At 40.6% G+C, this 24,915-nt stretch overlaps 1 protein-coding gene and 1 long non-coding RNA gene across 3 annotated transcripts in view; one reads left to right on the top strand and one right to left on the bottom strand.

Moving 5' to 3' along the window:
• Nucleotides 1–12,579, bottom strand: part of RNF19A (ring finger protein 19A, RBR E3 ubiquitin protein ligase) — a 50,696-nt gene extending 38,117 nt beyond the window's left edge. Inside the window, exon 1 of one of the 2 annotated variants that reach the window (XM_032248021.1) lies at nt 11,869–12,579. The gene's annotated coding sequence lies outside the window, so the exon portion shown is untranslated. The remainder of the gene's footprint in view (nt 1–11,868) is intronic. The other variant, XM_032248030.1, reaches the window with a different exon arrangement.
• Nucleotides 12,580–12,639: 60 nt separating this feature from the next.
• LOC116530093 lies at nt 12,640–19,281 on the top strand. The gene is made up of 3 exons (XR_004259834.1): nt 12,640–12,724; nt 17,294–17,409; nt 19,026–19,281. It is a non-coding gene; the product is annotated as an uncharacterized LOC116530093 (long non-coding RNA).
• The last annotated feature ends 5,634 nt before the right edge of the window (nt 19,282–24,915 follow it).

The following is a 24,915-nucleotide window of genomic DNA, read 5'->3' as shown; positions in this document are numbered from 1 at the left end:
TATTTTGGCTTTTGTTATCATGGCTTTTGGTGTTTTATTCATGAAGTCCTTGCCTATGCCTATGTCCTGAATGGTACTGCCTAGGTTTTCTTCTAGGGTTTCTATGGTGTTAGGTCTTATGTTTAAATCTTTAATTTTTTTGTATAAGGTATAAGGAAAGGGTCCAGTTTCAGCTTTCTGCACATGGCTAGCCAGTTTTCCCAACACCATTTATTAAACAGGAAATCCTTTCCCCATTGTTTGTTTTTGTCAGGTTTGTCAAAGATCAGATGGTTGTAGGTATGTGGCGTTACTTCCAAGGCCTCTGTTCTGTTTCATTGGTCTATATCTCTGTTTTGGTACCACTACCATGCTGTTTTGATTACTGTAGCTTTGTAGTACAGTTTGAAGTCAGGTAGCATGATGCCTCCAGCTTTGTTCTTTTTGCTTAGGATTGCTTTGGCTATGTGGGCTCTTTTTTGGTTCCATATGAAGTTTACAGTGGTTTTTTTCCAGTTAGGTGAAGAAGTTCAATGGTAGCTTGATGGGGATAGCATGGAATCTATAAATTACTTTGGGCAATATGGCCATTTTCATGATATTGATTTTTCCTAACCATGAGCATGGACTGTTTTTCCATCTGTTTGTGTCCTCTCTTATTTCCTTGCACAGTGGTTTGTAGTTCTCCTTGAAGAGGTCCTTCACATCCCTTGTTAGTTGTATTCCTAGGTATTTTATTCTCTTTGTAGCAATTGTGCATGGGAGGAAACATCTAAGTTTTTAAATAGGTTTTAAAAAGATAGGACCTAGCTGTCAAAAATTTCTTTCAACTGATTAAAATACACATTGCTAAAGAGAGACTAATTTGATTGCTGCATATCCAAAGAGAAACAGACACATTTTGCTTACTATGTCTCCTGGTTCTCAAGAGAAGAGAAACACTAACCTAGTATTAGATCTTAACTAAGTCTGTCTATGTTTTTGAATTTTAATTTCCATATTTGAAAATGAAGGTGATTAAAACCATATAATGTCTAGGGTCCCTTAGTTCCAAAAGACTATGATAATAATATACAAATACATTGACAGCTTTAATACACAGAATACTCTAGGTTTCCAAGTAGATAACTACAATTTTCTAGGAAAAACAAATAATTGTTATTTCTGTTCTTTACAAAATGTCTCCAAATTCTCCCAAGTATTAGTATACTCTTCTTAGTAAATTCAGTATTAAAATGAATTTTACCAAGTCTCATAATTAATCTGATTCTACTATTTGGACAATTAGTAGTATTAAGTGTTTGGGCCTGGTGCAGTAGCTCACACCTGTAATCCCAGAACTTTGGAAGACCAGGGTGGTCAGATCACCCTGAGTTCAGTCGTTCGAGACCAGCCTGGCCAACATGGTGAAACGCCTCCAGCAGAAATACAAAATTAGCTGGATGTGGTGGCGCTTGCCTGTAATCCCAGCAACTTGGGAGGCTGAGGCAGGAGAATTGCTTGAACCCGGGAGGTGAAGGTTGCAGAAAGCTGAGATTGTGCCATTGTACTCCAGCCTGGGTGATAAAAGAGCAAAACATCTTAAAAAAAAAAAAAAAAAAAAAGTAGTAGTACTAAGTGTTTGGACTAATTTTATCCTAACCATTTTCTCTGAAAATCCCTCAGCCCCATACAAATTATTGATAACAGCAGCATCCCACCTCTCCAATTTTGGAAGCTCATTTGTCTCTTTCTCCTAAAGGACACCATGAGTAAGAGGGAGGGGAAACCTCTGGTTAGCTAAATCGTTGTGTATGCATTTAATTGTACAATATATGTACATAAGAAATAGAATGCAAACTGTAAGAGGTGTTTGGTAGAGATCTTAGAACCTTGTTTTAAAATTTTCTTCAAACTATAAAGTAATTATCAGATGGAATAATATCTCTTGGGAACCAAGAGGCACAATAAGCAAAATGTGTCTGTTCCCTTTGGATATGTAATATTCAAATTAGCCTCTCTTTACACAAGTCTACCCAAAATGAGATTAAGAACTCAAGTACACAGGAAATGTTATTAACTTTATAAGGGAAGAAAAGAAGTAAGGGAGTATTTCTAAGGACAGAAAAATCTACATAACAATTACACAGCAAGTAAACATTCATAAAGGTTGATCTCTGTTATCATTTTTTCATTGAAAATTCAAGAGCAACAAAATCAGCTGGGCATAGTGGCTCATGCTTATAATCCCAGCATTTTGGAAGGACAAGGTGGGCAGATTACTTGAGTTTAGGAGCTCAAGACCAGCCTGGGCATAATGGTGAAGCCCCATCTCTACAAAAACTACACAAATTAGCTGGGCGTGGTGGTGCATGTTTGTAGTCCCAGCTACTTGGGAGACCGAGGTGGCAGGGTTGCTTGAGCCCAGGAGTTCCAGGCTGCAGTGAGCTAGGATCACACCACTGCACTCCATCCTGGGTGACACAATGAGACCTTATCTCTAAAAAAAAAAAAAGGAATTGAAAAACAAACAAAAGCAACAAAATCAGTTTAACTACAATTCTAAAACAGACTATTAAATTAGATGTATCAGATTATTTAGTCAATTCTTGGGAGACATTAATCCAAAGACTAATTTGAAAAAGTAGCCATCAAAAGACAGAGTAGGTATTTTAAGTTAGTCAAGAAGATACAAAGAGTGAAAAGGCTACAAACTCTGGACCTATTTCACAAAAAAATACTAGTCATATAGAGGTCCAGGTGCTCAGGTACTTACTTGCTCTTCTCAAGAGACTGCACCAAATTTATGTGGCTGTGAAACCTAACCTTCTGACACTAGCATCCTAATCTAACCTACTTTGAAAGTGAGAAAACTGAAATTTAGAGCTATGAAGTTCGATATATCACCACTAGTCATATGAGGCTACTTGAAGTTAAATTAATTAAAGTTCCTCAGTTGCACTAGTCACATTTCAAATACTCTACGTCTATACGTTGCTATTGACTACCATATTGGACTGCACAGGTCTAGAACATTTCCTTCACCGCAGAAAGCTCTATTGCACAGCACTGGTCTGAGATGTGACTTACCGACACAGCTAACGTGGCAGAGCTAAAGGCTCAGGGTTTTTTCTACTATCTTACTTCCTAGACTAGGCCTTCATTAGTCACCTGGTATCCAAATTACCACATTAGCCTCTTTGTTAATGCCTGCTTATAAATTTCTACTGCTTTCCCCAAGATGAAGAATAAATTTTAAGCTTCATATGGCATTAAAAGTCCTTCACAGTCCAACCTCCAACCTCAGTTTCTCATTGTTTTACATAAAAATTCCACACTTTAGGCAACTGACCTATCTGTTAAATATCTTAACAAAACATATAGTTTCACCTCTGTGAATTTTCCTACGCCTTTGTCTCTGCCTGGAATACTCTTTTCCATCTTCTCTGCTAGTCTTACTCTTCTTTCAAGGCCCAACTCCTATCTTATCTCCACAATCATTCTAGGTCAGTAACCATAAATAAGCATTACTAAAAGTTACTCCAAGCTCTTATATACAAGTTTAAAATTTTTTCTAAATATTATGCAAATATTTTGATGTCATTATTTACTAGAAGGTGGGGGGAAAAAGTTAGGCAGAGTAAAGGAGATTAGTGTGTATGTAGTGTTGATTACTATTTTAAACAGGGCGATCAAGTCTCACTGAAAGGGTTACTTTTGGCAGAGACCTGAAGGAGATAAAGGAGGTGTTAGCAATGTGGAAATTTGGGGAAAGAGCATCCAAGGCACAGAACAGCCACTGCAAAGGCCCTAAGGGAGGAATGTGTCTGGTATGTTCAAGAAATAGCCAGGAGGCCCTAATATGGCTGAAAATAAAAGAACAAAGCAAAGAATATCTGAGATACACGAGCATGCCAGGTTGTGTAGGGTTAAGCCACTGTAAGGACTTTGGCTTTTATTCTAAGTGAGACAGGGAAACTTAAGGAGTTTCTAAAGTGACAGAGATAGTTTAGAATCTTAAGAGTTTAAAAGGATCATTCGGGTGTTGTGAACAGTTAGGGGAGTTGTCAAGGATGAGAGCATGGAGAACAGTTTAAAGACTACTGAAGTAATCTATGAGAGAGACAACAATGGCACATCAGTGAAGGTGTTGAGGACATGTTTTGATACATATTTTGAAGGTACAACTGTTAGGATTTCCTGATGGATTACAAGAGGATTTGGCCTGATTAACCAGAAGGCTGAAACTGCTATCAACTGAAATAGGGAAGGCTATGAAGCAAACAACTTTTAAGAAGAAGCCAAGACCAGGAGTTCATTTTTAGACATTTATATTTGAAATATACTGTATCATACATCTAGGCAGAGAGGTATATCCAAACACCTGTTTGATAAGCCCAGAGTGTAGGAAAAAAGTAAAGCCTAGAGATGTAAATTTTGGAGTTGCTGTTATCTGGATGGTGTGTAAAATTGTGAACACAGATGAAATCATCAAGAAGTAAATACTGAAGAGTAGGGAATGAGGCCTGTAGCATTCCAACATTAAGATGTAGGGGAGAAGAGGCAAATCCAGTAAAGGAGACAGAATAGGTGGAAGGGGGATAATGGAGGAATTACACCTTAAAGAAGACAAAACCTGTTGGTCTATCGTACTAGTGTGTTACTCATTCCTCTCCCCCATGTCAACTACATCTTAAAAAGTATGCAAAGAGCAAAGAAGGAGCAAGTTAGGAAAGGAAAGAAATGACACAAGCAAAAATAACAAAATGTATCTTACAAGATATAATCGATTCCTGTTGAGATACAGGGTATTAAAACACTTCCTCTGATATTTCTCAGAATTCTAAAGAAAGGGCTGTCTAGTCTCTGACAGTCAAAGCACATGATATAAAACAAAGATAATTAGAGATTCTTGGTTTACTGAAGACTTTTGACAGCATATTAGTTTCCTGTGGCTGCCGTAACAAACTACCACAAACTGGTCGGCTTAAGACAATGGACATTTCTCTTACAGTTCTGGAGGCCAGAAGTCCAAAATCCAGCAGGACCATGCTCCCACTGGGGCTCAAGGGGAGAATCTGTTCTTTGCCTCTTCCAGCTTCTGGTGACTATAAGTATTCCTTGGCTTGTGGTTACATCATTCCAGTCTCTGTCTCCATGAGCACATTGCTTCCTCCTTTTCTGTGTGTCTTCCTCTCTGTAATTTGTCTATTTTTCTCTTACAAAGACACTTGTCACTGGATTTTGAGGCTACCTGGATAATCAGCATGATCTTATCTCAAGATTCGTAACAATTACATCTGCAAAACCCCTTTTTCCAAATAACATTTCAGGTTCTGGGGATTAGAATGTGAACATATCTTTTGGGGGGCTACCATGCAATGCATTACAATATGGTTCTAGACATTTTTCCTAAGGACATCAGTAAGGTATGCTGTATTTATGTAAAAATCGAAGGAATATTTAATGTTTGTGTATAATTTTAGAAATGGGACAGGTACAGTGGCTCACGCCTGTAATCCCAGCACTTTGGAAGGCCAAGGTGGGGGGATCACTTGAGTCCAGGAGTTTGAGACCAGCCTGGCCAATATGGCAAAACTTTGTCTCTTATAAAAATACAAAATGATTAGTTGGGTGTGGTGATGGGTGCTTGTAATCCCAGCCACTTGGCAGGCTGAGGAATGAGAGTTGCTTCAACCTGGGAGTTGGACGGTGCAATAAGCCAAGATTGTGTCACTGCACTCCAGCCTGGGTGACAGAGCAAAACTGTCTCCAAAAAAAAAAAAAGTATTTATTTATTTATTTATTTTTATTTTTAAGACAGTTTTGCTCTTCTCACCGTTGCGATCTCGGCTCTGCCTCTCAGGTTCGAGCAATTCTCCTGCTTCAGCCTCCCAAGTAGCTGGCATTACAGGTGCCTGCCACCACACCCAGGTAATTTTTTTTTTTTCTTCAGTAGAGACAGAGTTTCACCATTTTGGCCAGGCTGGTCTCAAACTCCTAACCTCAGGTGATCTGCCTGCCTCGGCCTCCCAAAGTGCTAGAATTACAGGCATGAGTCACAATGCCCAGGAAAAGTTGGTTTTATATTAAAGAGTATGGCTATAAGGAGAAAACTACTTGATATGGCTATGTATATAACCAGAAGTCAACTGCCTACCAGGTAACCACTGCCATCCTTGCTTTGGATAAAAGAATCATAGTCATTGTACCATAAACATCATATACCCTGAGATAACAGGCTTTTCTAAATGGCTATTTTATTTTTCCCACTTGCCGACTCATACTACTCACCAGTTCCCATCCCCACTTTCCAAAGGACCTATTTCATGATTGATTTAAGGATGCCTATATAAAAAGTCCCGTTTATTCCATATGAAAACTGAAAAACAGACTTGTTCAGGCAATATTAAACAGATTACACATTTAAAATCTGGTCCTCAAACCAACCTAGTCACCTCTCCTGATTCTATTTAAGAGCCTCTTGTGTTGATTTACTGTTACTGGTTCCAATGTGGGAGGTAACAGTACGCTCTATATGCACTACTCTCATGGGAACTTCTAACCTGTTTTTTACACTGAGCTTTGCTCTAATAATCAAAAGATCTCTTTTGTAACAGTGTTGTCTGAGTAGCCCAGAGTGTTTCAAAGGCATAATTAATTTATACTAATCCAATGAAAAAGATGTTAGAACATCCTCCTTTATTTTCTTTTATAGATGGTGTCTCGCTCTGTCTGTCGTCCAGACTGGAGTGCAGTGGTGTGATCTCAGCTCACGGCAACCTCCGCCTCCCGAGTTCAAGCGATTCTCCTGCCTCAGCCTCCCTAGTAGCTCGGATGACCGGTGCCTGCCACCAAGTCTGGCTAATTTTTGTATTTTTAGTAGAGACAGGGTTTCACTATGTTGGTCAGGCTAGTCTCGCCCAACCTCAAATGATCTGCCCGCTTTGGCCTCCCCAAGTGCTGGGATTATAGGTATCCTTATTTTATATACAAGGAAAGACAGTGAAGCACCTAGTCATTTTTTGGGGAGTTGTAAAACTGGGAGAAGACAGCCTGATTTTCAATCCAACCCAATAACTCCAATTTGAAGGTGTATCCAATTCTGTATTTGGCCTCAAAAGACATGTCGATCAGTTAGAAAAAGACTACCAAAAAGACAAAGAAGTTCTGTACAAAGGAACATGTCATACAAAATGCCCCTAGAGCTGCATTGTCCAATATGAATAAAAGTATGTAAAGTCACTCATGATAATCTTTTGGATCTATTGGATTAAATGCATTATGAAAACTAATTTTGCCTGTTTCTTTTTACTTCTTTAGCACTAGAAAATTTTAAATTACATTTGTGGCTCCAATTGTATTTCTATTGGACAACACTGCTGAAGAGACAGTTGTAAAATAAATACCTTATTAATTCTATGAGCAAACACCTATTCCACGTCTTTTATTATAAAGTTAGGCTTATACTAAGTGCTGAGACTTGAAGAGTAAACAAAGAAAATGGTCCCTGCCATCACAGAGCTTGCATTATTTCCTAAACTTTTGCACATTTCACATTGTCTCATTTGTGATTATGCATAATAAATTTAGGATACCTTACCATGTCCAGGGGCAAATACCAATACTTGACTTCGAAATCACAAAATATAAATCAACAGATTCATGCTAATGAGTTTATACAACATTTATATATATATATATTTTGAGACAGAGTTTCACTCACGTTACCCAGGCTGGAGTGCAATGGCGCGATCTCGGCTCACCGCAACCTCCGCCTCCTGGGTTCAGGCAATTCTCCTGCCTCAGCCTCCTGAGTAGCTGGGATTACAGGCATGCACCACCATGCCCAGCTAATTTTTTGTATTTTTAGTAGAGACGGGGTTTCACCGTGTTGACCAGGATGGTCTCGATCTCTTGACCTCGTGATCCACCCGCCTCGGCCTCCCAAAGTGCTGGGATTACAGGTTTGAGCCACCGTGCCCGGCATAACATTTACATTAATATGCTATACAATATTTACCTGGAAGCCTAATATCATCACATTCCCAACAGCTTCTCCTGGTTTCTTGCTCCTTCCTTTTAACAACTCTGGCTCCCTCCTTATGGCTCACTTCTACCAGAGTCTCTTCAATTAGCAACCTGCCTGCTATTCAAATCATAAGTACTACTTTTACCCTCAGGGGTCTCCCCAACAGGACGGAAGTTAAAAGTGTTAAGTGTACATAATTTTAAGGGGCCAACTCCAGTTTTTTGGACCAAAGACTCAGTTTAGAAGCTTCCTTTGGGCTTAAACAAAGGTGATTTCTGAGCAAGAATTTTGCTTCAGAATTCAATGCACAAACTTATTTGAGAGCTAAAACCACTAATCACTTCCATCATATTGAGAGTTTCATGTAACAAAACCTTCCCAAACAGGACTCCTAAAACAAAATTAACAGTAATTCCCTAGTAAATGATTTACAAAATAAAATTTTAGATAACATCAATAGGACAAGGCTATACACTGGTTTTAAACCTCATGGCGCATCTTTCAAAAAATGTTACTAATAAAAATAATTCTTCAGGTGTTAATGACAGCCACAGAGCAATGCAAGCAAAACCTACTTTATCAAAAAGTGTTACTTTTTTCCACTTTGATATAGAAAATCACTGATACATGATAGCTTTTGAGAAACAAATGAAATAAACAAGTTTTAAACACCCAAAGTGACTTCACTGACTGTTTGAAGTCTACCACCATCTGAAATACAGACATGTTTAGCAAAGAAATACTATCCCTTAGTCTTCAGCTGTGCAGGTATGGTTAAGTTTTCAACGTTAGGCATCTTCTGTCTGCTAACAAAGAACTGGCATGACTTAAGAAAATTCATAATTACTCTTAGTTGGAGAAAAAAATTTCCTAAGAAAAATTTAGCTATTCTAATAAGTAGTAGGATGAACATTTGATAACCAGCTTTTAAGCTGAAGTACTACTCCATATACAATCATGGATCCTTTCAGACAATCTAAATTAAACTACTATTTCCCTATGATGTGCTAGTTTGCCAAATACAATGCAATATGCAATCAAATATAAATTTAGAAATTCAACTTTACTTTGGCCTTTCGCCCAAAGTGGCCTAATTTTTATCCTGGTGAAGAATGTTTAAAGAGCATAAGCTTATTAGCTCAGTACAAAACCAGCCTGCATTTGACAGTCAATTTCCACTTGTTAATGACATTAGAAAAACAAAAATCAACTCCTTAAGATTTCCTATATAACTGGAGTAGAGAAGATATAAGTGAGCAATTCAGATGTAAATATTAATATAACAAAATTTGTCTCCAGCTTACTCTATGCCCAGCACTTGACTTGGGACTTTTACATGTTATCACAAATATTTTGCCTTCTTTTCCCCACTTGGAAATTTCAGAAAACTACATAACTCAACCATCTGTGCCCTGCAGATTAAAAACAACAACAACAAACTATGTGTGTTGGAGAAGGGGAAGAAATAATTTGAAACCAAAAAATTCCTATATAAATCTAAGTAAGTGTTCAAGATAAAAAACTGCTGCTGCAGCAGCAGCAACACCACCACCACTATGGCGGGGCGGGGAACAGGTATCAGAACCTTTCATAATATACAAGTGATTATTTCAAAATGGTTAAAACAAAAACTTTGCTTTTAATTACCCATATTTAATTCTAAACAACCCCATAACAGTTAGTATCCTTCAATCCAACCTCATTAAAATAGAGGTGACCCAAGTGTCTCACATTCTCAAATGCTAAAATACTGCTTTATGACTTTACTTACATTCACATATGGGAAGTGTATTTACTTTCCACTAAGAGGCTTAAGTATTTTTATTTACTTACTCGCCCATGTTCTTGAATGAAGTATCTTTAAAAATAAGAATCTTAGTGCCTCCCATATGTTAGGTAGAAAATGATAGTTTTAGTCAAGCCAAATACATCAAAAACTCAAGAAATCGCCAACAATATTTTAAAAATAAATCCCAACACTGGCTGGATGACAACATGGACAGTTCTTTATAAAGTCTACTGATCAACTAAGACATCCCCTAAATGAGAAAACAAAATTTCCAGTGGCCACTATTTGGATACTAAGAATTGGGTTGTGCTTCAACTCCTAAAATAACGTTGCAGTTTTAAAAATTAACCTTACTGAAATCTCCTGGAAGCTGAGATAGTGGAAAAAAAAAACACATTAACATTAGTTGCCAGCTGTAATTTTTTCCTCAAAAAGACACCTTGCGATGACATTAAAATATTTTCCATGGACACATAAAATGTAAACTTCAGTTAAATTGTATATAGTAATTTAAACAGAACATTAAGAAGCAAGGAATTAAACTAACAAATTTTAATTGTTTTTTTTTGACATAATTTGATTTACTAAGTCCCAAGACTTAATTCTAAATCTTTATCAAGGAACTATAGCAAGGAAAGAACATTTGAAAATACAATCATCGCCATTTTCTAAATAGAGAAGTATTTACATTTTAACTCAATTCAGACAGTTCAGTCAGCGTTAAAGCAGCATGAACAGGCAAATACGGTAATGGCTTGCATTATAAACAGAATGGCAAAACTGAAAATAAAACTCAGGCAAACGGTCAGACTTCAAACAACCAAAAGGGTCAACGAATCTAGGTTAAAATAAGAAAAGACAAAAATAATGAAAAGACAGCCATGTTCTTTTAAAAAAAAAAAAAAAGGTGGAATGTAAAGATTACTAACAAGGGAAGGGACTGCTTATGCCTCCACTGTTTACTAACACTTAAAACTAGCACTTCTAGCCAACACCTAGGTTTGAAAATTGCAGCGGCACTTAAACACTGTCTTTTCTAACGTCATTCCAACAGAACAATCTGCAACATTGTGGATAGTAAACATTAAGCAGAGTAAAGCATCGTTCGTGTATTTATATTTCCAAGGGCCAATGGGAAAAAATCAAACCTTTTTCTATCCCATATATAGCCTTAACCACTCTTCCTTCTTTTTATTTACTGCCCTTGTGGCGGGGTTAATGAACCCTAAACCTCTTTTTCTTCTTCCCATTAATGGAAATGGGAAAAAAAAAAGAAAGAAAGAAAAAAAGAAAAAAAAAAAAAGCAACCCAGAGTGGAACCCAGGGAGGAAAAACTGAAAATTTAAAGTAGCAGCATTACTTGCTGGACGAGGGCTGGCAACACCCTAAAGGCTTAGCATGGGGAGACAATCCCGGAAGACCCCCGTTAACACATACTTCACCCCAAGACTACACCATTTTGGTGTGGTATGTAATTTTTGCTTTTGAAGGAGCTGGTAGCAGTCCTGGACGAACCTTCCCCGGAACACAGCTCCCCTCCCTAGGGCCCCAGGCAGCAGGGCTTTTGGGGCGATGTCCCGGCTCCGAATTTGCAGCGAGGCCCGGAAATCGGTCCCGTTAGAGCCGATTTCACCCGTCAGGAATGCGTTCCGCCCCTGACGCCTCCCCGCGGCAGACGCCCTCGGGTCTCCCCGCTTCAGGGGCCGCAGGGGACAGCTCGAGGGAAGCGCCGCCTCGGCCCGTCACAATATCTCCGGGCAGGCAGCCGGCCGCAGACGCCCGGGCCAGGAGGACAGGGCTTGGGGCGGATCCCACGCTCCGCCTCGGCCCCCGCTGCCCGGGAGACGCCCGCGCCTGGGCCCGGTAGGGGACCTGGAGCAGTCCGAGGCCTTACCCCCTAAGCCGGCCCCGGCCCCCGGCCCACATTGGACACGGGAGGGGGCGCCTTTGCCACACGACTTCCGAATCCATTTCTGTCCCAGAGATAGGCGCAAAGGCTGCGACCCGGCCAGAGCTCCCCGGGTCGTAAGCGGGAGCTGCCCCTGCCCTCCCGCTCAGGGGCGCAAGCTCCTCCGGTGCCCGCCCGTACCTTTAACTCCTCAGAGCGGCGGCGCAGGGCAGAGGGCGAGCAGGCCCATCTTCCAGCAGCGGCGACAGCAGCCTGAGGAAGCGCGGGGTAGGGTCCCTCCGACGCGCCCAGGAGCCTCTGTACTGGGGCGGGGACGACGGAGGGGAGGGGTCCTGACGGCCGCTTTCCTGAACTCCTCCTCCGCAGTTGTGACTCGACGGCTGCTCCCGGGAACCAGCGCCGCAACTGCCATCTCCCCCTCCCTCAGCCCCCGCTTTCCCCGCTTTCTCCTCCCACTCCTTCCTCCCGCCCCCTGCCGCCCCGCCCCGGCGCGCCGCCCGAGTGCTTTGCGTCATGGCGTCACGCCCACCGGGCCCACTACCGGCGGCTCTAGACGAGGTCGTTGCCTCACGCACGTTCGTTCCGCGCCCGCGCGGGAGCCGCCCCGCTGCACCCGAGTGGCCCCGGCTGCGGCCCTAAAGACTGTGCCTGGCTCAGGGGACTTCGCCCTGAGTGCGCCGGGCGCTGGGGCCAGTGTCTCTCTGCCCGCCTCTCCGTGTACCCGATAGCGTCTCCTCCTAGGACAGGTCGGGGTGGCTGGAGCTGCGCCTGATTGAAGGGAGTTGCCGGACTCGGCGACCCTGGCTTTTGGCAGTTCTCAGGGCATTATTCATCCCTTTGTGTTCTCAGGATTCACCTGCTGGATCGGCGGGCCCAGGGAGAGAAGCGCCGGGATGTTGCAGCTCTCGGCGAGGAAGTATCCTTTCCGAGAGGGCGGCAGCACCCCGTGCGTTTGCAGCCGCCCTCTTAGTCTTAGTGGACCTCACTCTTTGCAGAGGCTGTTAGGAGCAGTGCCTAGCCACAATAGCAAGCCTACGTAAGGGTTTGGAAAGTATCTTCCACCCACCTCTGTTGTTTCTTTTTGTCTGTGTGTGTGTGTGTGTGTGTGCGCTGTTTTGCAGTCACATAATCAGAATTCCTATTTCATCTCTAATACATTCCGAATTACTTTAATCCAGCTTTATTTGTTCCTTCCTCTCGTATCTTTTCAGCCAGTCATATACCCTTTGAATGTTTTAATCTACACTAGTCTTGTTATAAATTCTTTTTAGTTGAATAAACAAATTTAGTCTGGGCCTGGTGCATTTCCTCCTGGTTTATTTCTCTTCAAGATTTAGATCACTCTTCCGTGTAATACTGAGAAACGAATGTGATAGAGGCTGGACAGAATGTCCATTTGCCATCTGTTACTTAACTAAATATATCACTCTCTCAGTCCTTGTTTAGTGTGTCTGTGTAATTTAAATTAGAAACAAACCAAGAAGACATGGTCTTTCCGAATGCACTTGGTATCTTTGGTAACCCAGTAAATGTTTACCAACTGGAAAATTGAACGAGCTAGGCAGTTTAGGTTTAAGTGTCTTTGACCTCGAATCTTAAAGGAAGTAATTATGGGTACGTTTATTTTACCTTATGGGACGTTTTAAAGCTGTTATACCTTTAAATGCTACTTGAAGGCTGCCAGCGATTTTACATATGGGATACTTTAAGCCTACAGATAGCACAAGAATAGTAAGTTAAGTACTCATACATCATACCCTTCTTGAAAATATATCAACATGTTAAACAACATTTCAGCACAGATGGAGCATTGGCTTGAAAGAGGGTTTTGAATAAAGAAGCTGTGCGGAATGCAAATGGTCTTAACACTCTGTACAATTGTATTTTCCAGAGATGCTGGTCTGGCTTTCTTGTCTTCCTAAACGAAGACTTTCTATTCTTCACTAGGGCAAATAAATCTATTAAGAAACAAATGCCTATTGAACATCTCCAACTTGAATTCCTAGAGGCATCTCAAACTCAGGCTGTCCAAGATGTAGTTTGTTCTTTTCTCAAAGTGTGCTGCTTTCACTCACCCAGACACAAGCCAGAAACCTAGGAGTCTTCCCAAGCCCCATCCTTTCTGTCCCTTCCAATTGATGACTAACCACCAAGTCCTGTTTATTATTCCCCAGAAATATCCGTGTGCTCTCTCTTCCGTATCTCTCTCTGTCTTTAGAGCAGTGTTTTCAACTTTGGCTGCATATTGGAATCCTCTGGGAAGGTTTAAAAAATTCTTATGTCCACACTGCACCCACCAATTAAATCAGAATCGCTGAGGGTGGTGCTCAGGTGTCAGCAGTTTTTTTAAAACTCCCCAGGTGTGCTGGGCATGGTGGCTCACACCTGTAGTCCCAGCACTCTCAGAAGTGGAGGTAGTTGGATCACTTGAGACCAGGAGTTCAAGACCAGCCTGAGCAAGATGGCAAAAATACAAAAATTAGCCTGGCATGGTTGCCAATGTCTGTAGTCCCAGATACTCCAGGGAGCTGAGGCAGGAGGATCATCTGCAGAGCCTTAGGAGGTAAAGGTGCCAGTGAGCCCTGGTCATGCCACTGCCCTCCAGCCTGGATGACAGAGTGTAAACCCTGTCCCAAGAAAGAACAAAGGAAGGGAAAAAGAAAGGGAGGAAGAGAAAGAAAAGATAAAAGAAAACTGGGTGCAGTGGCTCGAAAACTAATCCCAGCACTTTGGGAGGCTGAGGTGGGTGGATCACTTGAGGACAGGAGTTTGAGACCAAGCTGGGCAACATCTACAAAAAATACAAAAAACGAGCTAGGCATGGTGGCACATGTCTGTAATCCCAGCTACTTGGGAGGCTGAGACATGAGTCGCTTGAACCCGGGAGGCAGAGGTTGCAGTGAGCCGAGGTTGTGCCACTGAACTCCAGCTTGGGCAATAGAGCAAGACTCCATCTAAAAAACAACAACAACAAAAACTCTTCTCAGGTAATTCTAATGCACACCAAGGTTGGAAACCACTGCTAAGGGTTCATGATTTCTCACTACACTATGACAAAAGGCTAATTGGCCCCAAGTGCCTTAATTTTGGCAGCATTTTCTTTTATTTCCCTCCTCTCTTCTAATTCATTTAACAACAATTCGATAAATATTTGAGTGCTTACTATGTTGGGGATGGAGTGTTTGCCATTACAGGCAATGAGACTAAAGCAATGAAAAATCATATATATCCATTAGCATCGTGCTTACATAGCGGGGTGAGGAATGAAGAAGAAAAAATATTGAAAAGGAAATACATTTACTAGAGTAACAGAAACCAGAGGCTGTAACTTTAGTTTTGTCTCTCAAACTAACATCAATTCTTCTGACATTTGAGCTGGGTTCTGTAAGACAAGAAGGAGGCAAACTAGTTAAGAGGTGAGGAGGACAGAGGAGCAGCAGATGCAGAGGTCTTAGCCAGAAACACTTGTCAAATTCAAGGCAGCTAGAGGCTGAACATAGTAAAAGGGAGGGGAGTAGGACGTGGGTGTGGGGGGTGGATGGTCAGAAAAGTAGGAGGGAGCCAGATTATTTAATACCTTTTTAGGTATGGTAAGGAGAATTCTAAATGATTGGTGTAAAGTATGATGAGACAATAGGTGTCTAAGTAGCGTGACATCTGGTTTGTCTTTGAAAACGATCACTCATGCTGTTCTGTGGATGAGATTAAAGCAGAGCAAGAGTGGAAGTAGGGAGGCCAGTTAAGAGGCTATTCCAGGAATCCAATAAAGATGTCTTAGTTCTTTGAACCAGGGTGGAGAGTATGGAGACAGAAGTGGATGATTTTGGTATTTGTTTTAGAGGTATAATCAGTGGAACTTGCCTGGAATGGAATAAAAGTGGTGAGTAAGAGCAAGATAACTTTTTAAATCTTTTTTATTTTTTGAGACAGGGTCTCACTGTCACCCAATGGCTCAATCTCATCTCATTGTAACCCACCACCGGGGCTCAAGCAATCTTTCCACCTCAGCCTCCTGAGTAGCTGGGACTTCAGGCACATGCCACCATGCCTGGCTAATTTTTGTATTTTTTGTAGAGATGAAGTTTTGCCATGTTGCTCAGGTGGGTCTCAAACTCCTGGGCTCAAGTGGTCTGCCCACCTCAGCCTTCCAAAGTGCTAGGATTACAGGCATGAGCCACCATGCCCAGCCGAGAACTACTCTTTGAGTACATACTATGTGACAGACACTATTCTAATTGCTTTATAGGTATTAAGCCACTTAGTTTGTCATAAAGAGTCCCTACAGGTCCCAAATTAGGATCTGAGGCACGAGAGTTTGAGTAATTTGCTGAAAGTTACATAGCTAAGTGGCAGAGCTGGGATTTGGGCCACCCAGCAGGTTGGCTCCAGAGCTCGTGCTCTTCTCTTAACCCTACCCTCAGCCCCTTTGCTGTGTCACAGCCCAAGTGAACATTTCTTTAGCCACAGTAAGCTACTCACAGTACCACAAATTCCCCCATCCTTTCTTCTCTTCCTTCTCTTCTTTCTTTCATACACCCTGCTAACTCTTTCTCTTCGTAGGTGCTATCTAGCTTTGTAGATGGTACTGTGCCTAGAATGCCCTCTCGCTTCTCCTCTGCCTGGGTCATGTTTATCAACTCTCACTGGTCCTGACAGGCTAAATCAAGTTCATGTTCTCTAGCTCCACAGCAACTATGCTTACCTCTATAATTTTCTGTATAAAGCACTTCATTATTTATAGGCCTTTCCCACTAAACTTTGAAGGCAGAGAGCTTAATGCCTGACACCTAGGGAGAGAAGAAGGAAGCAGGCAAAGAAGCTTAGTGATGCACATGACACGCCTACCCTAGATGCTTCGAGACACCAATATGGTATTGTCACTGCCCTTGAGCAGCTTGTAAACTTGCCTTGGAAACTAACACAGAGAGAATCACGCTAAGCTGGCGTGGTTGCACACGCCTATAATCCCATCATTTTGGGAGGCTGAGGCAGGCAGATCATTTGAGCCTAGGCAATATGACAAAACCCATCTCTACAAAAAATATAAAAATTCGCCTGGCGTGGTGGCTCACGCCTGTAGTCCTAGCTACTCATGAGGCTAAGGTGAAAGGATCACTTGAGCCTGGGAGGTGTAGGGTTGTAATGAGCCAAGATCACACCACTGCACTCCAGCCTGGGTGACAGAGCAAGCCTCTATGTCCAAAAAGAAAAAATATATATTTGTATATAGATATATAATCACTCTAATATAAGGGCCAATAAAGTACATATGATATAAACACAGGACAGGGTACCATTAATTCTTCTTCAGGACATCGGAGGCAAGAAGCTTGGCCTTATGTTTCACTGGGAAAAAAAATGCAACTAGGAATGAATGGGAGCTTGGGAGCTTCCTCCACCATTATTTTGCCTGGCTAGGGAAGGCAGTCTTGGGCCTTGTCCAGGAAGACTTGGGAGATTCTCATGTGGTACAATTGATCATTGGAATGTCCTACTTCTTGACTCTCCTCGTTGTCCCATGTGACTAAATATACTGATTTCCGAATTGGTTCAGTTTCTTTCCCAGCAGAGTAATTGGTCCAATTTCTTTTTTTTTTTTTTTCAGGTACAGTCTCACTCTGTTGCCCAGGTGGGAGTGCAGTGGTGCAGTGTGATCACACCTTGACCTCCTGGGCTCAAGCGATCCTTCCACCTCAGCCTCCTGAGTAGCTGGGACTACAGGTATGTGCCACCATGCCTGACTAATCTCGCTTGTTAAAATAGATTTCTGAGTTTCATCTCAGACTAATAGAATCATTATCAGTGGGGTTGGGGTGCTAGAATCTAGTTTTCGAAACTCTCCTGGTAATTCATATCGCGTATTTGAGAACCACAGCATAAGTGTTTCAGCCATTATGATAATATCCCAACTTTAGGAAGTTTTCTTCCACTAGATCTCTCACAGGGCCCTTGAGAGAGTGCCAGGGGGAAAGGAAATTGTTTCATTCCTCTTCATGGAACCTATGCAATTACTTAGAATCTTATTTATTTCCCCTTTCACCCATTCTCCTGACATATGCCCAAACCTCTTCTTGATGGATCCTCAGGCAACTGTTCCCATTTGCCTACTCCAGTCTTTCTTGGTTCCCTTCCCTGTCTGACTGACTCACAGGCAAGCCCACACCGTGCTGATGACCTGGACTAGAATCCCCCAGAGCCCCCTCCAAATTGAGCTAGACTCACTCCATGTTTGACAGGATGAGGTTGGCTCACCAGGTCTATAGTGGCAGGATATGCTGGGGCAGGATGCCAGCAGGTGATGAGCAATGACTTAGAGTGACCATATGTGGCAGTTTGCTCAGGACAGTCATACCTTACACCTGTTGTGGGGGCCTGATTATTAATAGTACCCTCTTTCATTCTCAAAGGGTCCTGGGTTGGACAATAAATTACATGGTCACCCTGGTAATGAACCTCATGTCAAGGGCAACTGTTGTGACATTTTAGACCCTGGATAAGGCCTAGACTATCCCTCCTCACCCTCTGCCCCTGCCTCCATGCCATGGCTCTGTCCTCCCCTGAGATTTTCTTAAACAACCCATTGTGGTATAATACTTCAGGCCTCATTAAGGGATTTCTAGGAGCCATGAAATTGTTGCTATATTTATTCTCTCTAACAATATCTGGAAAATATTTTTCTTTGGTTTTAGCACCTGGTATAGTTGTGTTTCCCTTGTTTATTAGCCCCATTTGTTTTTGTCTTCTGGAAACCCGATTGTGGAACTGACAGTATTTCCCTTGGCTGTGAGAAAGCTTAGAGCCTTATATGTGGTCTCCTTCCGGTCTGTGTATAATATTTAACAGGATGTATTTTATATATTTAACTCACTCTTGGCTTACATTCTGTGTCCCCATTTCTTTATGCCTTCAGACTGAATTTTTCTGGTGCTTTATTTTATGTATATTTGTAGCCCGTCTTTTTATCAATTTTGAAACAAGGCAAATATAAAAAAAAGGGTATGAATACATGCCCACAAAAAAATGGGTACTGATTGTTATATAACTGGATTATATTTAAATGTATAGACAAAATAATTTCCACACTTATGAAATATAATTGTAAGCAATGAGTAGCACTTCAAATAATGCTGGCATTAGCATTACTCAATTACATTATTATCTAGCAAGTGAAATGATTGCAAACAAAAGCAAACAAACAAGAGATTAAATTAATTTTTAAGCTGGAGTACTTTTAGATATGACCCAGAGCCTTGATACCCAATAATGCAACAAAGAACACTCACTCCCAGATTTACGTAGCCTAATTTGATAGCATTCATGGTTGTTTACCCTCAAAGTGAAATCCTATGCTGTTGGAAATGGAGAAAGGGAGAGGAATAGTGATGGCTGGAGGAATCAGATTTGGGAATGCACAGTCCAGATGATAACAGTGACCCACAAGGAGGAATTGTGGCAAGAAGCATGCAGCCCAGAGCAATCCCCAGGCAATTGTTCTTCCTGCTGCCCTGGATAATGTGGTGAGAGGTTGTAGGGACTAGCCCCTGTGGTTTGCAGCTAATGTAAAGCTGAATAAAGAAATTCACCATAATCAAATTACTGGGGAATATATTTTACAACTAGTTTGTTTTGGAGGACACATTGAATTTCCAAGACTCAAAGACAGGCATTCTATGGATGGCTTAGTAAGTTACTTTATGGATAAATTGGGCTTATTGTTAAACCTGCTTCAAAAAAATTTTGTAACCTAAAATTTTAGTGAGATTATGTTTTATGTGGTGATTCCAGCTCTTTTTCAGCAAGAATATATATTTTTCTTAGGATGGAAGTATTTTTTTAAATACAAAAGCTTTCAGAAAATAAGGTAATACATCCATGTAGACCCTGTAAGAATAAATGTTAAATTTTCTCATATTCATATTATTATTTAAAACAAGAGAAATGAGACATAGAAATGGAGTTGAGGCCTACTTTGCACTTTCCCCTACAGCACCATTCCTTTCTTCCCTCAGGTAACTGTTATCCTGAAGTTTTAACTATCTGGTTCACTTTTTGTTTTCTGAGACAGAGTCTCACTCTGTCACCCAGGCTGGAGTGCAATGGCGCAATCTCATCTCATCGCAACCTCTGCCTCCCGGGTTCAAGTGATTATCCTGCCCCAGCCTCCCGAGTAGCTAGGATTACACCAGGCTAATTTTTGTATTTTTAGTAGAGACGAGGTTTCACTATGTTGACCAGGCTGGTCTCGAACTCCTGACCTCAGATGATCCACCCGCCCGAGCCTCCCAAAATGCTGGGATTATAGGCATGAGCCACTGCAGTCAGCCTTTTTTTTTTTTTTTTTGAGATGGAGTTTCGCTCTTGTTGCCCAGGCTGGAGTGCAATGGTATAGTCTTGGCTCACTGCAACTTCTGCCTCCTGGGTTCAAGCAATTCTCCTGCCTCAGCCTCCCCAGTAGCTGGGACTACAGGCACCTGCCTGTAAAAATACAAAATTTTTGTATTTTTAGTAGAGACAGGGTTTCATCATGTTGGACAGGCTGGTCTCAAACTTCTGACCTCAGGTAATCCAACTGCCTTGGCCTCTCAAAGTGCTGGGATTACAAGTGTGAGCCACTGTGCCTGGCCTATCTGGTTCACATTTTTATACTTTTATAACATAAGTACAAATTCACAAATAACATATTCTATTGTTTTATGTTTTAAATAGTTTTTACTAAGCAAAATGTTACCTAAATGATTTTATACTGAATGCATCATTTTAGAGCCTTTCTTTTTTCAACAACAACAACAGCAGCAAAACTCAACACTGTTTTCAAGATCTACCTATGTTGATACATGGAAATTTAGTTTATTCATTTTGAATGCTATGTAAATGAGCATACATGTATCGTCTTGCTCATGCAGGAGAGTTTCTCTAGGGTATATGCCTAGAAGCAGACTTACTGAAGAAACTGTTTTAAAAGTTGAAAAATACTATAAGCAACCTCCTTCCTCATTCTGATTACACTTATAGGTGCTAATATTCACTAGGTGGAAAAATAACAGGTGCATTTGGAGTCTCAGAGCCCTTCCAGTAAAAGGTCTAAAATGACTAAATCAGGGTGATGAATGTCCATACATCAATGTCCTTTAGACCTGCTTCTTATCTTCATAATGAAGGTAATAAAAATACCTTCTTCATAGGGTTTCTATGTGGATTAGATAAAGTAATACATATAAAGCATTTAGCACAGTGTCTGGCACTTAGTAATAGCTCAATACAGGTATACCTTGAAGATATTGTAGGTTCAGTTCCAGACAACAACTATTGCAAATAAAACAAGTCACACAAATTTATGGTTTCCTCCAATATAAAAGTTATATTTACATTTTACTGTGGGCTATTAAGTGTGCAATAGCCTTATGTGTAAAAATGTATATACTTTAATTTAGAAATACTTTATTGCTATCAAAATTGGAACCAATCCTCTCAAACTCTGCTGCTGCTTCATCAACTAAGTTTATGAAATCTTCTAAATCCTTTGTTGCCATTTCAACAGTGTTTCCAGCATCTTCTCCAAGATTAGATTCCATCTAAAGAAACTATTCTTTGCTCTCACCTGTTCAAGTTTTATCATGAGATTACAGCAATTCAGTCACATCTTAGGGTCCACTTCTAATTCCAGTGTTCTTGCTATTTCTACCACGTCTGTGGTTACTTTCTCCCATGAAGTCTTGAACCCCTCAAAGTCATCCATGAGAGTTGGAGTCAACTTCTTTCAAACTCCTGTTAATGTTGATATTTTGGACTCTTCTCATGGGTGACAAATAGCTTTCTGATTGGTGAGTTTTTATGGAAAGTTTTTAATTTGTCCAGATCCATCGGAGGAATCACTATCCATGGCATCTATAGCCTTACAAAATGTATTTCTTAAATAATAAGACTTGAAAGTTGAAATTACTCTTCCTTCCGTGGGCTGCAGATGGATATTGTGTTAGCAGGTATGAAAACGGTATCGTTGTACATCAGAGTTCTTGGGTGACTAGGTGAATTGTCAATGAGCAATAATATTTTGAAAGACATCTTTTTTCTGAGCTGTAGTTCTTAACAGTGGCTTAAAATATTCAGTAAACCATGCTGTGAACAGATATGTGGTCATTCAGCCTTTGTTGTTCTGTTTCTAGAGTACATGTAAAGTAGGTTCAGCAAAATTCTTTTTTTTTTCCTTTATCAATACCCTGAGAAAATTTAGCACAATTCTTAGGAGCCCTAGTGTTTGTGGAATGGTAAGTGAGCACTGGCTTCAATGTAAAGTCACCCAGTGCATTAGCCCCTAACGAGAGAGTCAGCCTCTCCTTTGAAGCCAAGCATTGGCTCCTCTTCTCTGTGAATTCCAAATGGCATCTTCTTCCTATATGAGTCTGTTTTGTGTATATTGATAATCTGTTGTTTATTATAGTTACTTTTATTAATGACCTTAGCTAGATCTTCTGGATAACTTGCTGCGACTTCTACATCAGCACTTGCTCCTTCACGTTGTACTTTTATGGTACAAAGCAAACTCTTTCCTTACACCTTGTGATCCAACCTCTGCTAGCTTCAGACTTTTCTTTGGCAGCTTCCTTACCTCTCTCAGCTTTCATAAAATTGAAGAGAGTTAGGGCCTTGCCCTGCATTAGGCTTTGGCTTAAGGGAATGTTGTAGCTGGTTTGATCTTCTGTTCAGACCACTTAAACTTTCTCCATATTAGCAATAAGGCTGTTTCACTTTATAATTCATGAGTTCACTGGAGTAGCACTTTTAACTTCCTTCAAGAACTTTTCCTTTGCATTTACAACTTGGCTAACTGTCATAAGAGGCCTAGCTTTCAGCCTGTCTCAGCTTTTGGCAAGCCTTCCTCATTAAGCTTAATCATTTCTAGTTTTTATTTAAAGTGAGAGGCGTGCGACTCTTCCTTTCACTTGAACACTTAGATGCCATTATAGGGTTACTAATTGGCCTAATTTCAATATTGTGTTCCCAAGAATAGGGAGGCTCAATAAGAGGACGAGAGATGGGGGAATGCTGGTCAGTGGGGCAGTCAGAAACACACACACACACACACACACACACACACATTTATTGATTAGGTCCACTGTCTTCTGTGGGAGTGGTTCATGGCACTTCAAAACAATTACAATATTAACATCAAAGATCACTGATTACAGATCACCATAACAGATAATAATAATACCTTAAAAGTGTGAAATATTGTGAGAATTACCAAAATATGACACAGAGGCATGAAATGAGCACAGGCTGCTGGAAAAATGTTGCCAAAAGTCTTGCTGGATGCAGGGTTGCCATAAACCTTCCATTTGTAAACAAACAAACAAACAAATAAACAAAATCCGTGAAGTACAATAAAGCAAAGCACAATAAAACGAGGTATGCCCATAAATATGAGCTGTTACCTAGAGTGTTATTTTAAGATAATGGGATATGAAACTCCATGGCTTTTATTTGAAGATAGTATTTCAGATAAAGTTTTTAAGGAAGAAAGAAAACTTTATTCTTCCCTGTAATGTCATTTTTGGAAGTTTTATCTTTATGTGTTCCTTTTCCTTTCATATTGTATTTAATTCATATTCTTGGCAGAATCTCAGCATTGAAACAGTAAGAAGAAAACAGTAGAGAAAGGCAACTAAGTAGAAAAAAACTCCTGCTGAAGCCGGACAGCCTGTTTTTGCCAGACGACCATTTTTCACCCTTCTTTTCTGCCATCCATTCTTAGAATTGTCTTGTTAACTGCATATATGCTAGCCAAGGAACTCATCAGCAATTACCAAAAACAATTCTGTTTCTAGTACGGCTCCAGTTTTTAAAATCCCATCTACCTTTGCCAGGGGAATCCCATTAGAAATGTGTTAGGGGAAGGCATATTTAAATAGTTATTTCCTAGCAAATGTGGTCAGAACCCACAATGGTTAATTGAAAGTTGGTGTGATATAAAAAGATAGGCAAGAGAACATGTAATAGCTTGAACGCATCAGCTGATACTTAGGGTTTGATGGGAAAATTTAGGACCCTTTGTTAACTTGTTGAAATTCATGCTTGGGAGTTTTCAATAAACATCAAAAGTTGTTTGTAAAATGACTGTGCCAAGCCAACATTCCTAACAACAATCAAAGAAAATAAGATTTTTAAATGGTTGGATAACTCAGCAGGGGAGAAAAATTTCTCTGCGGTCTCGGGCCCAGAGATCTATATTCAATTTCAAATTGTTTCTAAGGGTTTAGTGTCCTGTGATAAAAGTAAAACTTTGTACAATATATCCCAAGGATATGAAGGAAAAACTGAACAATTACTACAGAGCTGTGATTTTGAGATAGCTTTGTTAAAATAAAATTCCCACACACTGAAGTTGCTACTATAATTTACTTTTTACAGTGAAGGATGCCCAATCTAGATTTATAAAGTTAGTTCTATACATCACATGAGCTCTTTTAAATGATCTTCTCTATGTTTCAGTGTTGAATCGAAGAGGAATAATTTAGTGGCAAGCATTTTGGGATATAGAAACAATACATGAGACTATTTCAGAAGTACAATCTGCAACACAGTCAAATTAGTTTGGATGACTAAAGTAGATGATTAATCACAAAGAAGTATTTCTTTTGTTTCCACCTTAATATTTACTGATTTATAGACCCAACAGGAAAACAAATGTGGAATTTTTTTTCCTTTAAAACAAACAATGGATTACCTTGAAATACTACATTTTAAAGGTTAAGGAAATCTGCAGGAGAGTAAAAGTTCCTTTCATTCTCTCCTCTGTCCAAACCATACTCCCACTTTATCCCCATCTGGTTATGAATCAATGTTTCTTTTAATTAGGCTTCTAACATACCTTTGCATTGATTTTTCACCAACGAAGAATTTCCAACCTGAGAAACCCAAATGTGAATCTACTTGTTTGCTTCAAGAAAATTCAAAACAAATAAACAGAACCTTATGACAAGACATTTTAACAAGAGGTGGTAGAAAAATTGATTAAAAGCATATTTCCTTTCTCTCTCTTTCTTTCTTTCTCTTTTTCTCTTTCTTTCTCTCTTTCTTTCTGACAGAGTCTCACTCTGTCCCCCAGGCTGGAGTGCAATGGCACGAGTGGGAGGCTCACTGCAACCTCCGCCGCCCAGGTTCAACTGATTGTCCCGCCTCAGCCTCTCCACTAGCTGGGATTATAGGCACCTGCCACCACAGCGAGAT

The sequence above is a fragment of the Sapajus apella genome, unplaced genomic scaffold, assembly GCF_009761245.1.
Source record: "Sapajus apella isolate SASKATOON/1434 unplaced genomic scaffold, GSC_monkey_1.0 scaffold3, whole genome shotgun sequence".
NCBI classification, from domain to species: domain Eukaryota; kingdom Metazoa; phylum Chordata; class Mammalia; order Primates; family Cebidae; genus Sapajus; species Sapajus apella.
This window is presented reverse-complemented; position numbering and strand designations above follow the sequence as displayed.